Here is a 26,115-nt window from a genome sequence, read left to right on the forward strand (position 1 = left end):
TACGACTGACAACTTTTATATTATTTTCCTACCACTGCTATTACAGCTGGAGGTGAGAGGAATTTAGCTAAATCTAAGTAATCAAGGTTACCTTGTTAGCCTAAACCAATGCTCATTCAGATCAAGAGAAGGCCGTCTACTACCTCCATTGGATTTGAGAAGTCTGCAAGAAAGCAGAGCAGACATCTGGGACTACATTAGGTTGTGCCAAGGCCCTGAGTGTGTCCTCACCTGGGCTTTAGCTCTCACCACATCATGCCCATGCCTGGCAGGGACCCACAGCTCAAGGCCCACAGACAGACATCCCTGAGACCTCCCTGACCCTGACTGCCCTCAGTGGACCCTGGCTGCCAGCTGTGGGACCTGGGTCATGGCCACAAACGCGCTGGGTGGCCTCAACTCCTGGTGAAGCCGCCATGTCAGCAGAAGGGAGTTGTATCTTCTCAGGCTCCAGCTCTCCATTTATCACAGCAGTAACTGGAGAAATACAGAGAAGCTTGGCAAATAAAATATTTATGAGGATATTATCCTTCCATGACACCTTTTTGTCTGGTTTTAACATGGAATTACAGCAGAGGAGGGGTCAGCTGCCTGCACTGAAGATCCCAGCAGAGCAGAGTTAATAAGGGGGTTACTCTTTCTGACAAATCAATAACCTGTGGTTTGGGGGCAGCTGTTGAGCCTTAAGATATAATTCCATTAAATAAAATTCAGCTCTGTGTAAGAGATACACGGCGCTTCAGTTTTAACTTATGCTTACTCTTTAAAAAAAAATAATTTTAATTAATTGCTTCAAATTCCTTAGAGAATAAGAATTTAATTTTAAGTAAAGGAGCAAAAAATAAGTTTGATTCTGATACTGATATTTGTGATACTGATAGAAATGCAACAGGGATATGTATACATGTGCTGATCATGAATTCAGGCAAAGATTGTTCTATCTACAATAATTTATTTCAGAATTTATTTAAATGTTTTACCCCTATCCGCACTGGCAACTGGATAATAAATAGGATGATGATACATTACCTTCCTGCCAGTAGTTTAGAGAGCATTATTAACACAACTATTCATAATGATCTGCTAAGAGATGGTTTATGCCTGAAGGTAACTTTTGTGTATTTCAAATATGATGACGATTTTATCACTTGGGCATTTAGAAATCTCTTAATTGAGTTTATAAAAAAAAAAAAAAAAAAAAGTCGTGCACAATGTTTTCTTGTTCCATTTGGGACTACTTCTAAAAATGATTTTTTTTTTTTAAGCAATATATGTTACCACCTGGAACTTACATGGTATTTGAGAAGTTTATAAGGATCTCGGTGGAGTTCTGCATAGAACGAAGATCCATTCCATAACACTCTCCTACCTGCCTGTGTGCTCTCACACCAAACAAAATCCTGTGCAGAATGTGATGCATAACAGTAAGTTCACTGTAAAATTTTCATTTGTCCTAACATTATTTTTGAATCAATACTAACCTGAGTAGCTTTAGCTTGAAAAGTATTTTGGAGAGAGGTATTCTCAGCCTTGTGAGAGGAGCAATCTTCTCTCCAACAGCTGTGCAGGTGAGCTGAGCTCAGATGTTTCTACTACCTGTGGGGACTTAACCTACTTTTGTAAGGGGGTTTCTTCCGATCACAAGCCCACCAGTTATGCTGAGTCATAATGAGTTCTCAGTCCTTCTTACCAACATTGCTCCTCTTTGAATTAATGGTGAAGTGATCACTGAAACCAGAAATGGAGCTCAGGTGTCGCGTGTCAGTGTCCACATCCCCTTGTCTTCATCCTTTCTAAATGCCCAGTCAGGCAAGGCAGAACACACCTTTTCCAACGGCAGATCCCACTCTGCTGCACAAAGGCAATGACCCCATTCTTGGCTGCTCTGGGGCTGTTGTTCAGCCCTGCCCTATTTTTCATGCAGATGCTAGTTTCACTTGAACAAATGGCACAAACAACCACATCCTCTCTAAGGGAAAGCCAGCTCCTCTTGCCCTGAAGCTATTCCTTTATTTTGAGCCTCTCTCCCCACCACCTCATTTAATCTCTTCTGCTCTTGGCCTCATACAAAGCTAGAGCTGTGCTAAACAACCAATACATCAATTGGCAGCAACCATTCAGCTGTGATACCATGCCAAAGTTAGAAAGAGCTGCTTAATGTTGGGGACCAGGCTACCCCTCAGCCAGTTACACAGGTGCCGCACCTTACCCTGCCCTCTGCACACCTCCTACTGCTGCCCAGAACAAAATCCTGCTGGTGCTTCCCACAGCCCACTCGGTGCACACAACTAAATACTGAGACTTCAGCCTGTCAGGAAATATTAGATCAAAAGAAGAACGTAAGGAATAAACTGACATTTTCCACACAATAAATAGCTTATCACGAGTATTATATAAAGTGCTATGACAAATTTAATTTTGGAACTATTGACAAGAGCCTAGAAGTTAGTCTTTAATCATGAACTCCTTAAAACTTCCTGTGAAAAGAAAAGTCTCCACTCTTGCTCTGTCACATCTGTTTTCAGTTTTCAATTTATTAGCACAGAAGTTAACAAAAATCACAAAGCTGATCTACAGTCTTCACCCTAGGGCTTTTCATATCCACTTTGGGCTGCTCAGACTTTAGAGTTACTTTGATTCATATCGTGGAAAACCATTACTCAAATCCTTCCACAAACAGACCTCAGTCCAGAAGACACTTTTCATTGGATCCCAAGTTAGGCAAAGCTATGAGATGAATCTGCTTGTGCTTTAAAGCAAACACACTATATTGTAAACTACAGTATTTAATTTTATTTGAAAGTAAGCTAGAATTCTTGAGTAGAAAATTTTTGAGTTAGTGAGCAAAACAGATTACAATAAAAGGATTTGTTATCAAATCTACTCTGCTCCAATTACATCCTCACTAGCTGAAACCTTTCCTTTCTAGTCCAGCACATCTCCATGGCCTCTCAATTTCCAATAAACTCTTATCAGTCCTTCTCAATTAATATACAAGGAAAACGCTATCTGTCGTCACCGATCTGCTGTGTAAGGCTTGCCTATGGCCTGCACTCAGTTTTTCTAAAGGGTATTCCTAATCTTCCACACTCTTTCTAGTTCTCTCCTATACTTTCTGCTCCAGGGTACTGCAGGGAGCTTTTTGAGCTGAGAACATGCAGCTGCTCTGCAGGAAGGTCCATTTCCCACTGCTGGCCAGTTCCCCCGAGCCAGGCAGGACAAGTCAGTCTTTCTCTGATCCCTCCAGAAACTCTATTACATGTATACACTATAGCTGTAAACACACAAAACAGATATAACATTTTTCTATGATATATAAATGCAATCAAACATTATATGAAGACAAACGTGTAAAAAGTGCTTAAACATCTTCTTGAATAGAGCCAGCCCTGATCAGATCATAAGTCTACAGTAACTTCTTTGCCTTTTCCAGTAGGACCGATATCTGCTAGCTGGAGGAGATGCTACAAGCCAAAATTGCCAGTCTCTTGTACAGCAAGCAATGTCTGCTGCCACTGTAAATGAGAACTACTTAGGCTTCATCTTGATAGAAATTATATTCAGCTCTCATTTAATTACAGTGATTTGAATACTTACTTTTACATGAAGATGTGATCAAGCATTTACCATGATGGGACTGCTCTCCAGTCTAAGATTATGTCTTCCTTTCTAACTAGGTTTATCTGTGTTCTGACTTTAAAACAACCCCTAAGATCTGCAGGCCATAGCAATATGACTTAAAATAGTAAGACAATTGTACCCAAGACCTCTGAACTTCAGATGTGTTCAATGAATGCATAAAATTCAGCACAAAGTATCCTTAATGATGATGGATTTTATACAGTAATTAAGCTACTCAATACAGATTTTGTACTTGACACTCCCCCCCATTTTAAACTCCTGCATAAGAACTAGCTAATAATTATCATAAATTCTTAGGGTATGAAAACACTGTCTACCTCATTACCCTGCAGAAACGGGGTCTGTAAAACAGCTCATCTGATCAATAACAGCAAATCATTGTCAGAGTCAGAATCAAAACCCAGGAACTCTTAGCTATAAAAGCATGAAGAAATGTGGTTTGTTGGACAATTCTTAAAGCCAAGTAGGAGGAAAGCTCAATTTGGAGATTGCCAACTCATCATTTAAGTAAAGCTAAAACCAAATCTGAACATTAAATAAACATTTCCAGAGCCACCTGAGATGAAGATATTGTTTAAATATAATGCAGCAATGCAGAACCTGTTTTCTGAGCACTTTTGAAAATGATTGGTAAAATCAAATCAGTATTTCTCATACTTCTGAAACCAGCATCCATATATAACACTTTTTAAAATTCAGAAGAGACATGTAGTAAAAGGTTAGAATCTTGAATGTATTATTTTCTGGTTTTCTAAAATAGACCACAACTAACAAGCATTCACTCATCATAGAATATAAACCTGTACTCACTTGCCTCTGAAACTAAGCTTAGTGCACCTACTTGATATAAAATTCACAATTTACAAGGTTTTACAGAATCAAAAATCGTTTTTTTATATTCATGTTCTGAACTGGAGGGGGGAGGGGAGGAGTGCTTCTGACTTCTAAAATCTTCACACTTTCAGCCTAATAACCAAGACAAATATCTGCTGGTATTTTGAAAATATCAACACACTCATACTAGTATATTATTCTTTCCTCCTCTTCACAAATGCTTTTGGGATACTTTAGTCAAGATAACTGTAGTTTTATATAACCTATTATCCAAGGAAAGAAACTAAACATAAAGAGCATGGGTACTCTATTGTTTTGCTTAATTTACAGATGATGCTTAGATACTGCGAAGGTCTAATTTCATTCCACTTTGAGGAAGTGAAAGAAGCCCCTAAATTAAACCTTACCTCATCATCAAGTTCTCAAGGAATGAAAAGACACTCTGAATTACTGCAAAATAATTCAATACAAACCAAATAGAATCATTTAGCAACCAGAATTGAATCATTTGGCAAATGTAGACATCTTAGAAGTTTATAGCACTACAACCTGCTTGACCAAGATACATCTACATGCCTGTTGTATAGGACGGTACGAAACCAGAGCTCCAGCCACAACTTCCCATGCTCTTAACGTATTCTCATGTGTGAAGGCCATTGATATTTGGCCAGCAGCTGCCACTTCATCAGTCTTTGCAAAAAGGGTGCCATAGAAGACATTTAGTTGATTCTAGCCATACTCTCATTCTTACTTTTCTGATCATTAGAAATGTGCCTGTCCATACGATGCTGTTAACACATCTGAATTAGTTTAAACTAGATAGGTTGCTAAAATCTTAGCTATGCTTCTTATGTTATAATATATGTAGAAGGCACAGGCAACGGCAAAGGAACAGGAATAGCAAGCTGTGTTTTGATTTCAGTGCTCACCAGCAGAGAAAGAGAATACCATTAATAAAATTTTTACAAATATAGTTGCACAACTAAATCTCAAGTGCCATTAATATCTCTAACTATATATTTAGGACCAAGTAATTTATTCTTGTTCTTAAAGATAATGAGTCCTGTAATCATTTATCTTTTCTATTCCTAACAAACAGTAGAAATCCTTCATTCAGCAGAAAATTGCTTATAATTTGGCCAAATTACTGAATGTAAAATTTCCCTTGGACAGAAGTAGGCTCCTTCATCACCTCCCTCTTTCAAAAGGAAACAGAAAAGTAATTGAAAACATTTTCTAGTAAATGGCACCACTTCAGCACTTCAGTGTGGAGCCGATCAGCTTTTTTAAATTCCACTACACTGTGGCTGGCCTCCTCCCTGCAAAACATGTCAATGTTGAATCTGTTATGACAAAGGGTATCTAGTTAAGGGAAAGAAAATGCATCACTCACATGCTGAATTGCTTCAAATTCCCACTCCTTAATAGTGTTTTTTTCTTTAATACTATGAAATCCCTTTCCAACCAGCTCAGTGCACATGAAGCCAATGATTTTAAAAGGCTTGTAACAGAACATAGACACTGTTTTAAATCCACAATACTCTTATCTGAGTTTTTTAAAGCTTACAGGTTTTTCAAAACTTTACTGCTGGCTCCTCCAAACCTACTAATGGTGTCTGAAAAGGCACATAAGACCACCAAGTATGGAGAAGATGCTGTGACAGATACAGTGATGAAATCAGGGTCGTGTCATAACTGTCAGCTCTCTGAATGTTACCATGGCCTTCGACCGTAGGAAGGTATCTTTGCGTGTGGAGAAGACAACGCTGGAACATAAAATAAGTCTTGTTCTGAATGCTAGACATTCTTGTACTTTCAATTGAGTCACCTTCCTATCATGTTGACTTAACCATTTCTCACAGGTATGCTATTAGAGTTGACTAAAGCAAAGGAACTACAATGAACTACGATAAAAAGGACAAAAATAGTGCTATTTAAATAAAACAGCTTTGTAAAACCTGCTTAATCATAAGAAATCAAATCAAAGTGAAAAAAATCAGCAAAGCAACATCTTTGCTGCTTGCTAACTGAAGGTTTCATTATAGGCAACAGATGAAAAAGAAAGCTTAATGGTCTTTCATTCTCTAGAAGAACAGAATCTTCCTTCCTTAATCTCTAAGTTGCCAAGGCTCACTGGAACAGAAGAAATAAGTATAGCAAAATATGGATGTTTCAGCAGTTTTCCTTCCACATCAAGGAAAAAAAAAAGAAACTTTAATATTTTCAGCCAGAGCATAGGAGACTCAGCCTCCTCAAATATCACATCAAACTGTTCACCTCTTAATGTGTCTTGTTTGACTTTTCACTTACTGCAAATATTTAACATTATTTACCCTAAAGCCATCGTTGTATGTGGTGATTCAATGTAAATAACCAAATATTCATTCCTTCTGCCATAAGTAATCTGAAATTTGTCTCTGGTTATATCTCACATTTTCTCCCTTGATTCAGAAGAAATTATATTAATAAACAATTGAATAGATTGCTCCTTTGCATCAGCCCTTAAAAAAAACATCCAGAGCTTTGTGCAACAGCAATTAAAGAAAAGATGAGTTCTGACACTAGTCTTATTTTTAATAATTGCAAGAGAAAATGTGAAACTCAGACGGGTCTTGTTAGTGCTAAGTGCACTCCTACTGACTCCAATTTGTTTTGTTCTATTAATTTATCATCTCACATTTGGAATGATTTTATAGTCTGCTAGGGAAAGGCCTTAGAAGTATAAAGCAGTGAGATATCAGAATGAAGATGCAGCTAACTGTGATGTTTCAGAGCAATTTGAGTACTATTTGTGAATACACTATTATTCTAAATCAACCCTGCAGCTTTTTATGTCTGCAGAATATAAAACATTGTTTAGTATTACCAAATTGGACAGTCTTAGTGGCAAAAATTAGTGAACCTCAACCACATGAGCTTGCAACCCTTACTACAAGTCTGGCTAGAGAAGATCCTGTAATTTGTTCACCTGTAACTGACATACCTTTGCATTGATCAGGACAGCTTTCTCAAGTCTTTCCAAGTCAAACTTTGAATAGTCCATGCAGCAAAATCAAAATAAATAAATAAATAAATAAATAAATAAATAAATAAATAAATAAATATGCATCAGAACTGTACACAACTGTGAAGGTACTTGCTGATGTTGTAATTTAGATTTAATTCATAGTCTGCTTGCTTATGAAAATAAGAATATATTTTGTGGTAATTCAGAACGGGGCCTGAAGGACACCAAGATGCTTTGTTATTTAGACTGAGAGCCACACTAAACCTTTAGAGACCTTTAGTCTGCTTAGCTGATTTCAGGAATCTCAGGATTCATGCCCTTCCTTTCAATCCAAAGACGAATAAGGTGTTGCTTCATACTTTTCTTATTTTACCTGCCAAGGATTCCTGCCAGCTACCAGTAAACAAAGACTAGGTGAGAGATGCTGTGAAGCATGCATACTTCTACTTTGCAAGATGACAAACAAGCATTAGATAGTACTATGATGAACATGAATCTACCAGTAGTCAGTAAGAGGCACAAAATTTGTAATTTCCTTCATGAATTTCTGCAGCACCCAGAAAAGCAGCAAGAACTACAAACTCTGTTACATCTTACTATTCAAAGGTGTAAAAGACAGCCATGAACCCATAAAGCAAACAGAACTCATTTTCCAGGTTTTTGTTTCCCCTTAATTATCATCAGTGGTCAACAAAGGCAACTGGATGTCACAACCCCCTCTGAAAATGTACCACCACCATCCACACAACACTTGAAGGCTCTGTGATGCTGCGGATACCGCACTGGAATGAAAAACAACTGTATTTGTTAGTTAGATTCCAGGTACTATTAGAAAGTCTGTTATTCTCAGGTATCTTTCTTATGTTTCAGCTTTAACTGCCATGCTCTTTTAAATCCCTACTTTATTCAGCTATAATTTTGGGGGTCTATTTCCCAGCACTGTTATTAACACACTGGATGTAAAATAGGCTGTATGCCTGCACATAGAGATAGACTAAAATGAATCATGTATATAGTAGTTTGCCTTCAGTTTTGCAGAAAACGTTATCAGTCTCCAAATGAAAATATTGGGACTTGGTAGGTCACATTGCTGGTTGGACTCCATGTTACTGCATGTCTTTTCCAACCTAAATGATTCTATGACAAAGCAATGCTTTTTCCTTTCCTGTCACATAGATCTTCACTGGCAATCCCCTCATCGTATGTAATGGATGAGTTCCCTTCAAATCCTAGCTGAGCGTTACAATTGTTTTTTGTCCTCCTCTGAGTGAAGTAAAACGAAGCCCATCTTTGCCAAGCCATTGCTGGGATCATAAATTGATTTGCTTGAGTCACGTTGATTCACCCTGGCTGAGGTACATTCTCCAGGACTCGGTACATTCCCAAGGATCTTTCCTATAAGTCTTGTGGAATCACCATGGTAATGTTCTCCTCTTGCAGTAATTATGCTTATATATATCCTCTTTAAATACCTAAGGTAGTTATAATCTATAGAAATATAAGTAATTATATACCAGTCACTATAATACAGCTGTGGGCAGCTGTAAATAAAGTGTTTACGTGGGGATGGGGCATTGCAGAGCTTTAGAAAAATGTGTTGAAAGACAAGAAAATAAGCCTGTTCCTGTTTGTCAGAATATGTAATTTAGTCCAGGCAGAAGTCTTGTTAATCAGAAATTACAGAAGGAGATAAGAGTCTTTCTCAATTAAGATCAGGTGGAAAATGCTTTCATTTAACGTGTCCTGAGAAGTATCACATCAAAAATAATTAAACAGAGATGTAAAAACTTTCCAATGTTTAAATATATTACCTCCTTTGAAATTTAGAAAAGCTTCAAAGAAATGTCAGGTTCTGGCATGCTGTGGAAAGAGCACTTGTGTTTAAAAACAAAAAGGCCTTTTCGCTTAGTTTTATACATATTTGATTGAGCCACTCAAAAAATAATAACTGAAAAACTAATTTAAATTCAGACATGATCCTTTGGATAACACTTTTAGCTCAACAGTAAGAATTATTAGGAGTGAGCTTGTGACAAACTCTAGATTTGGAACATGACACAAAGGAGTTTCTGTCAGGCTTTTTCAATTATTAGTCTTCTCTTCCTGGTTATTTATATTTCCTTTCAACTCCCATGTATAAGTCATACAGCAGTAATACAGTAACATCATCTCTGAGGAACAGTCTAGCAACTGTGCCCCTCTGCTAGCAAGCTTGTTTTCATTTTTAAGGTTTTAAAATTTTCTATGGCAGATGAGTGTATTTTTCAGATTTTGCGTTATTGTTACATTTTTTCAATCTCTAACCTTTTCTCATGACTTTGTACACAATCTTCAGGGCCCACTCTCACTCATTAACTAATCAATTACACACTTTCTAATCTGTTCTATCCAAAGATAAAGTAGAAGGAAAAGGCAGACATTGATTTCTCTTTACTGCTTCAAAAATATCTTCTTGAAACTTAGCTATGCAAACCTGTTCTAAGCCACAGCCCCCAGTCTTCCATATGGATTTTCCAAGAGTTTGTGTGAATTCATTTTGAAAGGAGACCCTTATTGTACTCACTTGGTGGGCTACTTCATATGATATGGATTGGCAGGCACGGTTGTCAACTCATTTGAAATCAATCCATTTATTGTTCACACTGGGTACAACATTTTGGACTGAGATAGAGCACAATGAAACAAGAAGAAAGGCTTACTGGAAGGCAAATAATAGCACAGAATACAAATGGAAAAATGTAATAGTCATGGACTGGAGAGAAAAGAATAGAAGAGACAGACGCAGAGATTAAAGACAAACATTGATCAAAGATAGAAAAGAAACTGCAGCCAAATGAGAATCTGTGATCAAAACCTGATGGAAAGGAGTGTGGTGAGAGATGAAAAAAAGAAAAAAAAAAGAAAGAAAAAAAAAAAAGAAGAAAAAAAAGGGGGGGGGGGGGGGGGGGGGGGGAAGAGAATAAAAAATCCCAGCCTTAGTGCTTTTGGATACCCTATCTGCTTCTGATTTTCTCTACCAATCTCTAATGCAGCCATGTTTAAAGATGTATATGAATTTCTCTACATCTCCTCCAAATAAGAGAAGAGGGAATTGGACCTTCAGCCCATATGCTAGACGTAGGCATGACTTGTGGTCTGTCATTCTCCTGCAGGTTTTGGATAGAAATAGGGTCAAATCACAGGTTCAGGTCCCTGGGGTAATGGGCACTCTCAGAACCTCTATGCTAGTGTAAATATTTGCTTTTGATTTTTGCTGAGTTTGTGAGAGCCAAACCCTGGGCAGGTTATTGCTGACAGCTCTCAGGACTGCTCTTGCTGTGAAACTCCCAAATGTTACTCTCACATTTGGTTTCTGAAGCAACTTCACATTGTAATATTCTACAGCAGACCGTTTCAATGCAGGGATAACCAGTTTTCTTACCATGTCTTAATATTGCTGGGCAACAGGAAAGCTACAGCTGGATGTAACAGTGATTGAGCAAGTCCATTTTGCTGTGAAAGAGGAAATATTCCACTTTGTTTCAATAACTATTATCCAAACAAAGATAAAACTATCTTCTTTTATGGTGTTCATATGGTTTGCCAGCTAACCTTTACTCATTATTGGTCAAATAATCCTAATACTCAAATAGCTTCAGAGCATTATTCATGGAACAGGTCAGTTAAAACAGCCACATGACATTTCAAATATTTTAGGAAATCTGAAGTACTTCCACAAGACTAATTTTAGTTGTCCCAAACTGCTGGATGCCTAAAAAGAAGATCTGACTTTGCTTGGGTTCAAAAAGGAATTGCCTATATTTAAAGAGTTGGCAACAAACCTTTTTCTTGTGAGGACATCTTGTGGCTAATATTTCACATTATTGGCAATAAGCCATCACATAGAACTTGGCTGCAGACAAGTAACTGGAACATCAGGAGTCTTAAAATCACCTTTCGTGCCAAATGCACGTCTTCTTTTCAGGTTTAGTCCTAGTTTGTAATGATAGGAGCAGAATCAGGAGCTATATTTGTAAATGAAAACTATATTTGAATGCCCAGAGGTATTTTTGTGAGATGATTTTTCCTATGGTAGCATTCAAAATTTTCTGTGTTTTGCTGGAGATATTTTTAAACCTTCATTATTGCAATTAATGGCTTGTGTGTTAAGTGTGACATTGACTTCTACTGGATAACTAAAGACTTAATACCGCACCACTGATGAGCCCTATAAATTGCTGAATGGTTGGGAGATGCTACTGTAGCATCTGTTCCAGGGACATGTGCGTCTAAGAGGGAGAGAGCAGGTGTCTTTCCAAGATACCCAAATAGCCATTCTATATCACCCTGTGAAGATTATGAGAGTTTTATAATATACCCAAAATACTGCCATAAGACATTGCTAAGTAAATAAAATTTGCAAAAACAACATTGCTTTCTGCCAGCTTTACACCACTTCACAAGGTAAGTTAGCTGCTTTTCATTTGAGTACTATAAGGTAAAGTTGCTGGGACAATTAAGAAATTAGGTGGACCTAATAGATAAAACATTTAAAACTTCAGATTTCAGCAACTAGGGTAGAAGAACAACAAAAAATCTATATAGCCATTTCTAGTGAGGCTGACTCTGCACTGTCACCATCTTGACAGCAGCTATAGGAAAGCAAGGCTACTTCCTATTTTGTTGCAGTAAATCTCCGGTCTCTACACTTGACATCTCAAAGAAGCTCTCAGAGTTTAATATACTTCAAAAGAATTAAAAATCCTGTTCTTCCCTTTATCCCAAATAGCCTTATGATGAGTTTTCTAGGACTGGCAGACATGAGGATGTGATTATGTTAGACAAATTTGTTTGTATCATTTCTTGATCACAAATGATATAAGAATAGAAAATATTTGCTTTCATAAATCAAAACTTTTATAGCTATCCTAGCAATGGGTTACAGTACATTAGGATCTCAATCTACAATCCACTAATGAAAGATGAACTATACAGTTAATGATTTAATCAGTACACTCTGTTAATTACAAATGAAACAGAAATCAAGAGGAAAATGAAATATAGAAATAGCACATACAGGACCAATCCTGCTTCCTTTATTCACTCTAGCATTCCTGTTTAGATTCAATGGGACTAGCTGTATGAATGAAGCAAGCAGGATTTGATCCCACATATATTATCTCTAATCAAAAATACTTAGATACTCCTGCCTGTAGCACATTTTCCAATATTCTCATTATAGAGAAGATTAACTCAATATCAAAGGAATAACGTTAGAAGTTTCTAATGGAATCCAGAAGAGTTGCAAAAATCACTTTTTGGAAATGTTCTCATTTGGGCTGCCTCATTAATCCCTTTAACCATGGAACCTGCATTTCAATTTCAGATAGTACCCAGGCTTCCAGATATCCAAAAGCACAACAGTAACTCCACTGCAAGTAGACTGCAGAGACCCAAATTCTGTGGTCCCAGCCCTGGAAAGGATGCCATGCAGAAGATTATAGGAAGGAAGGACAGATCAACTGATCAAGCCATTGGCTGAGCACCTGGCCAGATCAAGTCCCCAGATGCTGCTGGTGAGCAAGCTGTACAGGCTTCCAGGCTTAAATTCCTGGAAAATAAACTCAAATAAATAATGTAATAATTTAAGAATTTAAAATAATTTGAGCTTAAATAAAGTGCTTTAAATAGCACTTCCCCACACATAGTTATATTAGCAGATTAACCAATAACAAGGGAATTAAATTCACCTATAATTGTGATTCTCTTAATGATGGCTTCATGCAACCTTTTTGTATTTAAACTTCTACTTAAGCCTACTCCCCTTTCCTTCTTACACTTTGTTGAGAGAAGCAGTACTCAAAAGGAAAGCAACACTTGGGCTTTCTTCAGCTGATGCAGTAGAGACTGCTCCAGGTGAAGTAATTTAAATAAACCTTCAGATTGTCTGCATGGTGCCAGTATTTATTTCATTTTTCACGTGGCTTCAGGATCTGGAGAGAAGTATTTCAACTTCACTTTATCTCTCTTGCCTCAGTCCTCTAGCAAGTAATGCTTTGGCATACCTTGCAGCTGGCTCCCAGCTTCAACATTAACAACTGTGATCCTGAATGTTTCGCTAAATAGATCTGGCACTGTTTTGAAGAAGTAATCAAGTAATATGAAGGAGAGAATGGCAAATGTCTTCAGATAAAGCACATCCCGGGGCTAACCAGCATTTAATTGAGCCTCAGGGGCCTTTTGCTTCCCTTATATGCAGGGCATGCAAGAAGGCATCTCTTGCTGGTGGTCCTCTCATATGCCTCTTAAATCCACGACACCAGCTCCCTTTTAAAGAGTAATAACCCTCCACCACTTATACAATAAATAGCAATACAAAATTGTAATGAATAGACAAGGTTAAACAAGAACCCCAAAACCTTCATCTTAAACTCCTGCTATTATCAGACAACTCTCTTCAATATGCAAATAAATAAATAATATCCTGCACATACACATTTGCTTAACCTTCTTTAATTCTTGTCTTAACTAGATCCAGAAATGTGTGAACACATTTGGTGAATCTAGATTTAAGTATTTTTAACAGAACCTGTGCATTTTTAATTTTGTGAAGCATAACATGAACCGAGCCTTTTCCATCCCTAACATAAGTGGCATATATTTCTACATATGTACAAATTAGGTATATGTGTGTGTATCTTGCCACAAGGATGTATTACAAGCAATTAAATCTTGATAATAAATGATTCATCAGCCCACAGGTGATGTACTGTAAGTGATTGCTCCTGTAGGTAGTAATCATGTGGTGCAATTGCCAGAATTATAAATTCCCTCTGGGCTGATTGGATTTTATCAACAAGAAGCAGTGAAGTAAAAGAGGGTTCGAGGGTGAGGAGGTTTTTTTGTTTGTTTTGTCTTGTTTTCTGTGTTGTTGTTGTGTACTTTTGTTGTTGTTGTTTTGTTTTTTGTTTGTTTATTGTTTTTTTTGTTTGTTCTAATAGGCTAAAAGCTTTAATTAGTAATATGCTAATTGGAAATGAATGCCTTTCCCTTGAAGCCATACCCTCATGACTACTGAGCAACTGTCAGAAAAATGTAACTGTTGCCAGAACAGCCTCTGAGACCACAGCATATTATTCTAAGTAAAGGCAAAGACAAGTTTTTTTTCTACCTCCACAGAAATATATGCAACTCTTGCACATACCAAAACTGTTTGCCCACGGGCAGAGTACCATTCCATGAATCTATACAGGGATTGGAATAACATTCTCATCTTTAAATAAATGCACAAGAGCTAGTTGCTGCTATTACTTGGGCAATTTCTTGGTACAATTTATGGATTCTATTTGAAATTTTAAGCTATGTATTTGTAAGGCCTTCATTTCCCCGATAGCAAATTGAGTAACCATGCACATTGAATTTAGACAACAGAAAATGGATGAAAATGGAACAGTATGCTTAAGTTTTAATAAGAGACCTACGTGATAAGAATAACATCCTGATTTCTATTTTTTTCTTTTATCACAGAATTAGTTTTCTTTAATTAAATATCAAAGCAGTAAATACCAGTGTGACAAATACTATTCACCAAAACCAAATGCAATCCACAAAATAAAACTCTCTAAAGTAGTCTAACATTTATTACCGTCACGTGTTCTTTTCAAGTTTAAAAAAAAACAAAACAACACCTATTTCTTTTTATCCTCCAACTTTTTATTATTAATATTATTACTTTCCAAAATATCTTAATGGAAAAGGCCATACAAAAAATATAAGCATGCAGAAATAATTTCATTTAATAGTGGCACTCTTCTTTTTTTGTTGTTGTTCTTATTTTTCAGAAAAGTGACACTTTTATTTTTCTCAAGAAAATTAAGTTAAGCACAAGGCCTTATTCAGCCATTTCAGTTCTATTTGTGCAACAGGACTACATCCCAAATTTAAAAATTATAGCAGAAGACTGATTGTTTATTTTGTCTTTTATGACTGTATGGCAATTTAATGTCATTCATTTCAAGAGTTATACCAAGCCCCAGTGTAGCCCAATTGCTTACAGCAGCTATTCCAGACAGAAAAAATATGAATATTAGGTCGAGGCACTGTAGTATCTAGTCCACGTTTGTAGGAGGTTTTTGGAAGGGAAAAGAAAGTAAGTTTCCAACTGAAAACTTTTTTGAGGAGATGTAACAGTAATATGGTGAAGATAAAGCTAAGTAACTTAAATTATCCCAAATTCAGCAGTTTCAGTGCTTCTTACCTACACTTACTCATTTATAAATGATAAAAAAAAAAAAAAAAAAAAATCAAGTACCTAGCTATACTAACACAGTCCAGGCTAAACACTGTAAGCACAGCTATTTCTGCATCTTTGTCCCTCTGGTCATAGACTTTTCTTCTTTTCTTTAAACCAAATAGATGTTCTTCATTTTTCCCAGAAAGCATTATCCATAACTTATTCCCTGTTCAATCCTACTGCCAGGAACCACCACCACCTATCACACTAGCTAATAAACTAGGAATGATTTTGCACTTACTCTGCTTAGTGTCACATCAGCTGTGACTTGTACCAGGCTCCAGATCACCCCTACTCATAAAGTCTTTACATGTACACTTTACTACTGTATTGTATAAGGCGGCTGAGTGTCTGTGCACAAGGCAAGCAGGTGACTAAATCTTGCTGTATATTCCTGCTGCCCTCCCAGGCACTGGTACTTGCTTCCCTTGCAAGCTTCAAAAACTATACCATAAGCCTTACTCACCTGCTGGATCTCCTTCTGCATAGTCACTACTACCCTCACACAAAAGATTAGACAATAATTATTTATACAGTGAAAAAAAGGTTTCCCCAGAATGTAGATCTGTTGTTATAAAATGATTCACATTCTTCTATTACAGCACTTCCTTTCCATTTTTTCCCCATTATTATTGCCTAAATGAAACTTTGAGATGTTTGGGATGCAGTTTTCTATAACTCACTCAATACACACCCAGACGTTTTGGCCTAACAAACAGCAACAACAACAATTTGACATATATAAGCTAAATTATAAATGAGGCCTTGGAAAACACAGTAGAAGCTTTAATGAAAGGATGAAGGCTCATCCCTGTAAATTTTATCTGCTTATTCTGACACTGAAAATCTACTTGCAGTGCAAAGTAGCAATTACAGTGTACTCAAATTAGACGAGAGCAAATTTATAGCAATACACCAATAATATAAGAGTCAGCTTAACCAAAATCCAAAACACTGACCTGGCTGCTTTGGGAAACTGTTTGAAAGCTGTTTCAATGCATACAGAAAACTTACTGTAGGAGACAACTATGCAGCTGTCTCAAAATCTTTTCATTTGGAGGTACAACATTATTCTGCTTCCAGAACTGCAGAGATCCAGGGAAAAAGGAGAAAAAAAAAAAAAAAAAAAAAAGAGAGAGAGAGATTGGCTATTAAAAACAGAAAACACACTATTTCAGAAGGAATTTTGCAGTGCTATTCATCCTCTTGAGAAAATGCATTTATTAGTATCATGAGCCAGGTACTGTAGCCAAATTAAGGCACTGAGGGTAGAAAAAAAAGTTTTCTTTGGGAAAGGATTCTCTAAGGCCTGCAGTGTTAGCAACCTGAAGCATGCACCACAAATAGCTATCCTGGGTTTCTCTGGAAATAACTAGACCTTCCATAGAACATTTCCAACACTGCAGGGACACTACAGTTCTTTGAAAATATAGCATGTAGGTTCCGAATCACTTGGGTGCATTTGAAACGTGTAAGGCATGATAATAAAGACTGAGGGAAAAACAAGAAACAAATCAGAATGCAGCCAGAGGCTGCCACTGGATTCCTTCTATAAGAACAAACTGAATACAAGCTGGTTTTAGTGAATTTTTACTAGATGTCTAATTTTCCCAACTAAAATTCAATAAAATGTATAGAGTCCAGTAGATAAAACAAGGCATGGATATAAAAGTGGAAAAAGAAGAAAGTATCCATATATTCATTGCCTGTCCAATTCAGGATAGGGAAAAGGTACTTGGCATTTTCTTGCTTTAGCATTTAGCAAAAACATTGTTCCTGGAACAGAACCTTTCTTTGTCTGTATTGATATTCACTCCAAACTTGAAGACTGGATTAAAGGAGATTCACACAGGTTTGTTACTCTGAAGTTCTGCTGCAAATCCCCATCTGGTAAGCACTGGGATGTTTCAGACCCATCTGGGTTTCTGCGGGACAGAGACTATCTTCAACCCGATGCCAGACCAGCTGAATGCAAGCATACAGCAATTCTTCCCCAGATTACAGCAGCTCCTGTCAGCTCAGTGACTTAGGCTGTTTTTCCACTAAGTACAATTACTTCACATTGAATCATAAAATCACTTAAGTTGAAAGGTACCTTAGGAGGTCATCTAGGTCAACTTCTTGCTACAAGATGGGACAACTTGAAATTCAGACCAGATTGTTCAAGACTTTGTCCAGCTAAGCCTTGAAAATCTCTATGGATGGAGACTGAAAACATTTATGTTTCAACATTTACCTGTGCTCAGGGGTTTGTTTGTTTGTTTTTATATTCAATTGTACTTTCCCTGTTACAATTTATGACCACTGTCTCTCATTCTCTCTCTGTGCGTGTCAATAAAGAGCCTGGCTGTCTTCTCAGTAACCTCTGTTGGTAACTAGAAGGCTGCTTCTAGGTCCCCCAAAGCCTTTTCTTTGTCAAGTTAAACAAGCCCAGATCCCTTCGGCATATCCTCTTAGTGAACTCCTTTATCAACGCCTTCTTTGTTCTGAGGGCCCAAACCAGGATGCATCATTCTGCTGTTGAAGGTGAACAATCATTTCCCTCAGCCCTGTGGCTACATTCCTGTTGAGCTGTGTTAGCTCCCATCACTGCCAAGGCACACTGCTGGCTCACGCTCGGCAGCCTGCTCTCCATGATTCCCCAGATCCTTTCCAGTAGAGCTGCACCACAGCCGCTCTCCAGCTGGTACCTCTGCAGGGTGTTTGTCTGACCCAGCTGTGGGACTTTGCTCTTGTCCTTGTTGAATTTCTCTGTGTTTATACAAAGCCAGGCCATAGCAGAACACACACCCCTGATTCTTGGTTTCCTGCTTTAATCACAGCACAGCCTGATTGCCATTAAGTCAAAGAGGAACTAGTCTCCATGCAGGATCCAAATATTCCACCTAGGATACCCACTGACAAGGTGATTAGGGTATCCATGCAACATAGCCGTGTCTCTATCTCTATCTGAACTCTGCACAAATTCAATGATCTAAAGAGCACCTTCATTTCTTCCTTTGTAAAACACTTAAGAATCTACAAGTGAGAACTGAAATGCAAGAGTTAACTGTCACTAGCCGTTTTAACTTATTTTCTCTTCTCATTCTTGCCAGAGTTTTGTGGCACATACTAGCAAGTGTAATTACAGCTATGGAGCACAGCAGTAAATTATTTTAAGCGTTATGAACAACTGTATGGTTGTTCAACTGCTCAGTTATGAACAATGGCTGTATTTTCTAGAACTTACTTTACCTTCTTTCACAGGATATTGGGATCTGCCTCTTGCATTTGTCATGATCTTTCATGTTCACTGTGGTTTGTAGCATACTGAAAAGTGTGGTGGTGTCTATTTTCACCTTTCAATAAATAAATGTAAGTTTTAGGAAAGCTCTAATTTTCAATGAAAATGAGAATTCTGTTTCAATGAAATTCAATGAATTTCAGTCGTGACCTGATAAATGCACTTCAAGGTCAAAAACCAGAAAGAAATAAAAGGGACACCTCCATACATTCTCTGACAATTCCAAGAGAGTGATTTCTCATTTAAGGTTCCATATCTATGACCATTTGCAGCTGTAAAAAATGAGGCAGGCAGAAATATCATTCAAAGACAGACAGAAGGATACAATCGTTCTGTAAACTGAGTTACTTACCATGAATATTTACAGATTACTTTTGAAATATGAGGTCATTTAGGACTGCTTTTGGCTGCTCTTTAAAAAGATGATTCATTTTTCTTTTGCATGTTTTGTGCATGAACTTTGGATTGCAAAATCTGCACAAGAACTTTAGAAGTAAAATACAGATTCTAAATAAAAATTCAGGATATCACTAGAGATATAATGGTGGATTTTCTTGAGGAATACTTAATACTGTAATAGATTTTCATTAACATTTTCAGATATTTGGCTAATTGTGTTCATGTTCAGCTAATCACATTTAATTACTGTCTCTAAAATCTCCTAGCTTTTAAAGCTACAGTGTTACAGCGCTCAAAAGATATTCCTAAAATTCATCCCATCTTTATATTCACTCCCATGAAGTAATATCCCAAGGAAGTAATGACGGTTGCAAGGATCTGGGAGACAGTGACATTAATTTTCTTTAATCTGTTACTGTCATAAAAAACAAGTTTCAATTCGACACAACAATATGTGTGTTTAGACACACAGCATACATGCTGGAAGAGAGTGTATTCTTTCATATTCCTCCAGTTTCACATATTTTCCACTTTTCACTCCTGGCTATTTTGTTCAGGGCTCTCAGAACAGGATACATTAACTTTGCTGTGTATGAGCAGAAACTGGGACAGCCTTTGGAAGAGGCCTTTGTCCACAGAGTAGATTATAACTGTTAAATCCAGATACCTTAAAACTCCCTGTGCTTAAATTTATGTAACAAGCTACCACAAAGACCAACACCCAGCAGATCAAGTCACAGACATCATTTGCTAAAAAACAGAGAATTTTGAAATTTTAGTTCATCAAACACAAGCCTATCATGCTGGACTACAACCAGAGTTTTAATGCACTGCCATTTGCTGCCCAGGAAGATAGAGATGTAGTAGATCATGAGAGCATCTAGCAAAAAATAAAATAAAATGAAATGGGCAACAGAAATTTCTTCCAGTTTTAATATGCACTGCTTATTATAATATGCCAGCATACAAATGATTAATCTAACTAATTAGCATACACAAGTCTCTTTCACTGAAAAGCTTCGTTAGTGATCATTTTACATGTGACATTCTTGTACCATCAAGGAGATGAGCTGGAATCTCTTTTATTCTACTGCTTTAATGAAAGCTAGGAGTCCAGCAATCATTTGACACCTTACATCAATCTTGTCACTGCACATTATTCATATCTGGAATATTTCTCTCTGAAATATGAATGTACTTTTCTTGGTTTGATTATTATTTGGTAATCATAGAATCAAAGAACAGTTTGGATTGGAAAGGGCCTTTAAAGAGCATCCAATTCCACCCCCCCGCCACAGGCAGGGACACCTCCCACTACAGCAGGCTGCCCAAAGCCCCATCCTACTTGGCCCTGAACACCTCCAGGGATGGGGCATCCACAGCTTCTCTGGGCTGCCTGGGCCAGTACCTCACCATCCTCGTAGCAAATAATTTCCTCCTAATATGTAATCTAAATCTACTTTTTTTTTTTTTTAGTTTAAAATCTTCAGACTGTTTACCTAGATTTCATTTTTTTTCCTTGCTTTTTAATTGTCATAACTGCCAAGTGGTTTAGAGTGCTTTCAGGGCTCCAAAAGGGACACAGATTTCTGAAGCTACCATTTCTAAATTTCTACATAATTGATTTCACCTACAGCTGAAAGTTTGCCACTTTGAACCCCCAGCAACCTTCCTATTTGGAAATCAGCTGTGGAACCACCACTCTCCTTCCATTTAAGATCTCAAAGCATGCTGTAAAATACATTCACCATTGTTGTAAGGGAAACTGCATAGCTTGTTCTATACCTAAATGCAGTAGACACACCTGTACAGGACAGAACGCTAACTTCTGTTTTATCTCTTAAGGCAGTATTAGCCTATTCTGCTGAATACCAGGATTTAGGTAATCTGTATTAAACACACACCTATTTCTGTGGAATTGACCTTTGAACAACATGCACAGCTGTGTCCTGCAGGATGTTAATTAATACAGCCAGGTACCATGAGGGAAAAAGGTGCTGAGTTATTTTGAATTCAGGATATTTACTTTCTTAAGCGCCATAAGCCATATCCAGCAAAACCAGGGAACTGTTGTTTGAAGTGGTATCATTTTTAAAACCACTCCAGCAGCATAGCAGATTCAGGACATTTTTAAGGGAGTGGGAGGAGGAGAGATCCTATATGAAAGAGAAAATATTCTCACTCTCTCCAAACCTCAAACATGAGTGAAATGAAAGAAGACAAATATTTAAATTAACTTTTTGAAATTTATAATGTATTTGGAACAGCAGACTTAAAAGCTAGCACTAAGTGATGAAGGGGGTAAGCTGACATTACCTTTTTAGATGTATAATTGCTTTTGAAAATTCAAGCTTGGAGGGATCAGAAAGGAAAAACAAAGTGCATCAAGAAGATGGGTCAATTAAAAAAACACAAGAGCTTTATCGAATTAGTGATGGCAGCCACACACTGTTCCCTTTTTGTAAGCACTCCAATTTTTTAAATCAGATTAGGGTCATTCCTGATTGTTTCAAGCATAAAGATGCCTGGTATTTATTTGCTAGGTGTCTTCTTTTCTGACTGATTAGCTTTATGAAGATTAGCTGCCAGTAATTTCTGAAATGGCTAATGTAAGGTAATTAGCTCACAGCATGCTGCAGTTTGCACTGCCCAGAAGAGTTTACTAGTCTCAACTGAGAGAAGGTTTACAAAAGATATTACAGAAAAAAAAGCAGAAAGTTAGCAGAAAGACTCCAAAAAGGTTCCTCCAAAAATTGATTCAGCTTTTTTTCAAAAAATACTTTATAATTAGAATATGAAGAAGATTGGGATGACCTGTTCTACACTAGAAAATACTTTAAAAGGAAGCACAAAGGGATTCCAGGAGGATTTACATAAAAATAGTTTGGCATTTCTCACAATTTTCAGTCTCTGTGTTATAACGTTTCATCTTTTTATGATGCTCACAGAGAAAGAACAGTGATGTATCCAATAAGGAAACTGCACTTTGAGGAGATCTTACAATATGATTTATAAAAGTTTCTTCAGAAAGCAGTCACAAGAAAAAACAGCCTGGAGCCAGAAATATGCTAACAAGGGCATTCAACAGAAATTCTAATCATAAAGCATAATAAAGACAAGTGGAAGGGATTATGATTTTCCACAGAACTATGTGATATCCTAGTTCCTAGTTTCAGAATATAAGGGACAAGTAAACAGGAGCCAAAAGGAATGGCAAGACTTATCATCTGAGGCTAAATAAAGGGCAGATTTCAAGTATCAGCTCCTTTAAATGGCTCCAACCACCACTTAAAATAATAGGAGCAGTGAAAATCGCCTATAAATTCTTCAAGGTAGATGACTACAGAAGAAGTTAAAAAACTGAGCACCCATCATAAAGATCAGCTAACTATCCTCAAGCCAGTTATGGTAAACATGTTGTTAACAGTGTGATTTCCATTTTATTTTTTATTATTTCAAACAAAACATTTTCAATAAATCTCCCAAGTAAGGTGTCGTTTTTTTTTGTCCTTAAAACTTGGATTCTTATGATGTTGTAAGTGTTATGAAAACCCAAGGTACCCAAACGCTTTTAGGGTACTCATTGAATAGGAATGGTTAATGCAGGTTTGCAAAGAAGTGTTTTCCATTAAGTAAGTTCACCCTGTTATTCATCCAGATGATGAACGATATACATGGATACAAGCAAGTGCACAAGAGGCTGTGCCAAGCGTTTTGCATTGCTGTGCTTTCCAGTTAACTAGTGTTCAGTTGCAGAAAGACGGAATCTCTGACTTTAAGGGATTTATGAATTACTGGCTTTAATTCAACTACAGTTAAGTAATTCCCATCTTCAGCCAGTTCATATACTTTTTCCCTAGAGCTACTACTTGCAGTCAGTGTTCAGCAAATATTTACAACTACAGCTTACAAAAGAGGTCAATTTATATACAAAAAATTAAACATATTCAGTTCTGTTAAGAGGATGAAGTTTTAGCAATGGATGTCTTGTTATACCATGTTGGCGTCATCACATTCAACTAGTGTGGAAACCTGGTGACACGTTTTTAGAGAAAACTTTTTTTTTTCCCCACAAATTTAATCTCAATCCCTATTTTATTATGCACAAAACTTTTGGTTCTTCTTACATAAAAACCATCACACAATACATGTCAACATACAGTGACTCAGTTAACGGGTAGGTGGGAATATGTGACAGGTAAAATTTGTTAATGGAAAACTTAATGAGAGTACGAAACAAAATACCTATTAGCATTAGGAAGGACTGAAATATTTTTTAAATGATTACTAAAAAACCAAGAAACATATTTAAATGTGAGATGAAGACTGAAAAAGAGAACACTAAAATTTACCACAGAAACATATGATGTAACTGATGTCTCATTTACAGAGGTTTTACACAAGAATATTGTGGTAGCCTTAAGCTATACCCAGCTACAAGTCTTCAGGCTGCTATAAATAAGCTTTGTTAAAGTTCTTGGATTGGAAGATAAAATGAACAGAGTTTAATCTCAGGAGAAACCATGGTTAAACATTATAATTACTGAGACCAGCTATTTTAATATTGTGTTAATTTTAATGACCTTATTCATCAAAAGACTTATGAAAAGGATGACTAAACCCTAAATGGAGAGAGTTAAATGTATTCTGCTTTAACAACAAAGGATTTCAGGGATTCATGGCTCATGTTTAAAACTCAACACACAAAGTAATCTGACTCATAACTCTGCTCTGTAATGTTAGAAATCTAGGGAGATACTAAAAATTGTTAAGCAATGTTGGGAGAGCAAAGGATTTAATTAAACTAGAGTGTAATCCTTTTAAGGAATTTCAAAGCTAGATCAGTGGCACTATATAGAGAAATTTGATTGGTTTTCCTTACTACCTCTTTTCCCTATTTCAAGTCGTAATACCACTACATTAAACTTTAATCACTTTAAATATCCACATGCCAGATTCTTGTCAAGAATCTCATTATCTCATGTCTCAAATATTGCAATAGCTCATTCTCTAGCCTGCTTATAGCCATTCAGATCACTGCTGCAAAAACAGGTCACTTACCAGTAACAGGACGAGAAGATCCATAATGGCTCAGGAATGGAAGAAATGGCATTTCTAGTTGGAGCAAGTAAAACTGTACTCTTGGAAGATTAGTCTGATGATGTCATCCCATATCTGCCTCAGCTAATCTGGGAGAAAAAAAAAAAAAAAAAAAAAAAAAGTGAGCTAATCCTTTATCATCCTTCGGATACAAGGAGACAGATGACAGGCGGATATACAAAAAGTTGAACATCAATTTCAGAGCTTCCTAACAAAGAAGATGATGGCAGATACTATCATCAAATGGCTGCAGAATGTCATAGAAGAAAGGATTTAGTGTTCAGATTTCTTCTTCTTCACTACAGACCAAACCACAGCAGGTTGAAAGTATGATACAGGACCACGTAAGGCTCAGGTCCTCATGAGGCCAGAATATCGCTAGAGAGACACTGGTGGAAGAGAAAGCAAGGCTGAGTACCCTGGGACAGCCTGCTGATTCTGTGTTTCACCTGTTTCCTGTAGTCCCACTGATGTTTTCAGTAGACTGTAGGATGCAGAGGTATTAACTTAGAGCAGAAAATAATTCTGAATTAGACTTTTTTTACAGGTTTAGATAGCAAGGTAATCATCAGTCGCTCCAAAAGTGAATGCAGAGATTTTTATGTCTGCAGAGGAAATTGTGATTTTCCCAGGCAGAAAAAATGTGAGCACTATTCACAGGGATGAGCTCAGACTAAGGTAGGCATAACTTAAAATGTATAGCTTTCAGAGAAGTCACTCTCCTCTTCTGAAACTATGGCTTTTAAGACAAGTGATAGAAAGTGAAAAAAAAAAAAAAAATACTATCAAAGAGAAAATAAAGAAGAGAGACTAAGCACCTGCAGCCTCAGTGCTGACCTGTAATACAACAGTAAGAAAAGAAACTAAAATGACGGACTGCAGGAAAACTAACAAACAAACAACATTCTTTCTCCATCTTTCCTGTAGATTTCTTTTTTTATTTCCTGCACTGTTAAAGGTCATTCACAGCCTCTTATCAGTTTCATTCTGTAGTGACAGATCAAGCAGCCATGATGCTCACCTCCAAATCTCACTGACTATATTTTCAAATTTTCAAATAAGTGTCTTTTGTTTTCTCTTAAGTTGTCTTCACACTTACTGAAATCTCTTCACAAACACCTCTAGTCATGATATTCCCTCAAACTTCTCAAAACTTCTTCCTTCCCCATGGCACTTGGAAATAACTTGGAAACAGTTAAGCTTCTTATGTCTATAATATACCAGCTCCTCTCATTCAAATGCTTGGCAAAAGATTCTTTCCTGATTCATTCTAATCTTCTAGATTTCTTATTAATAATGTAGATGTCACAGGTCTGCACATCTACACAGAATGTTTGTGTTAGTATCAATGGTACTTATATTCGTGGTCAAGAGAAAAATATAACTTGGAACTACACTTATCAAAGTTTCCTCGATATAAGGAACAATTTCTTAGAAATATGGTTTCTCATATGACTGCACAGAAATTTTGACAGAAAAGTATTATAATTTTTACAGAAGAATATCTAATATCAGGCATTACTAATTACTTTATAATCTCACAAAAGATTGGTTAAATAATATTTGGTACACTATTTC

General features: G+C 36.9%; 1 long non-coding RNA gene across 3 annotated transcripts in view; it reads right to left on the reverse strand.

Annotated features, from left to right (window-relative positions):
* Positions 1 to 26,115, reverse strand: part of LOC311445204 — a 161,423-nt gene that overhangs the window by 20,535 nt on the left and 114,773 nt on the right. For all 3 annotated transcript variants that reach the window (XR_014698297.1, XR_014698298.1, XR_014698300.1), the window contains one exon: positions 24,499 to 24,626. This is a non-coding gene — a long non-coding RNA (uncharacterized lncRNA). The remainder of the gene's footprint in view (positions 1 to 24,498; positions 24,627 to 26,115) is intronic.

The sequence above is a fragment of the Aythya ferina genome (genome assembly GCF_964211825.1).
Source record: "Aythya ferina genome assembly, chromosome: 15".
Taxonomy (NCBI): domain Eukaryota; kingdom Metazoa; phylum Chordata; class Aves; order Anseriformes; family Anatidae; genus Aythya; species Aythya ferina.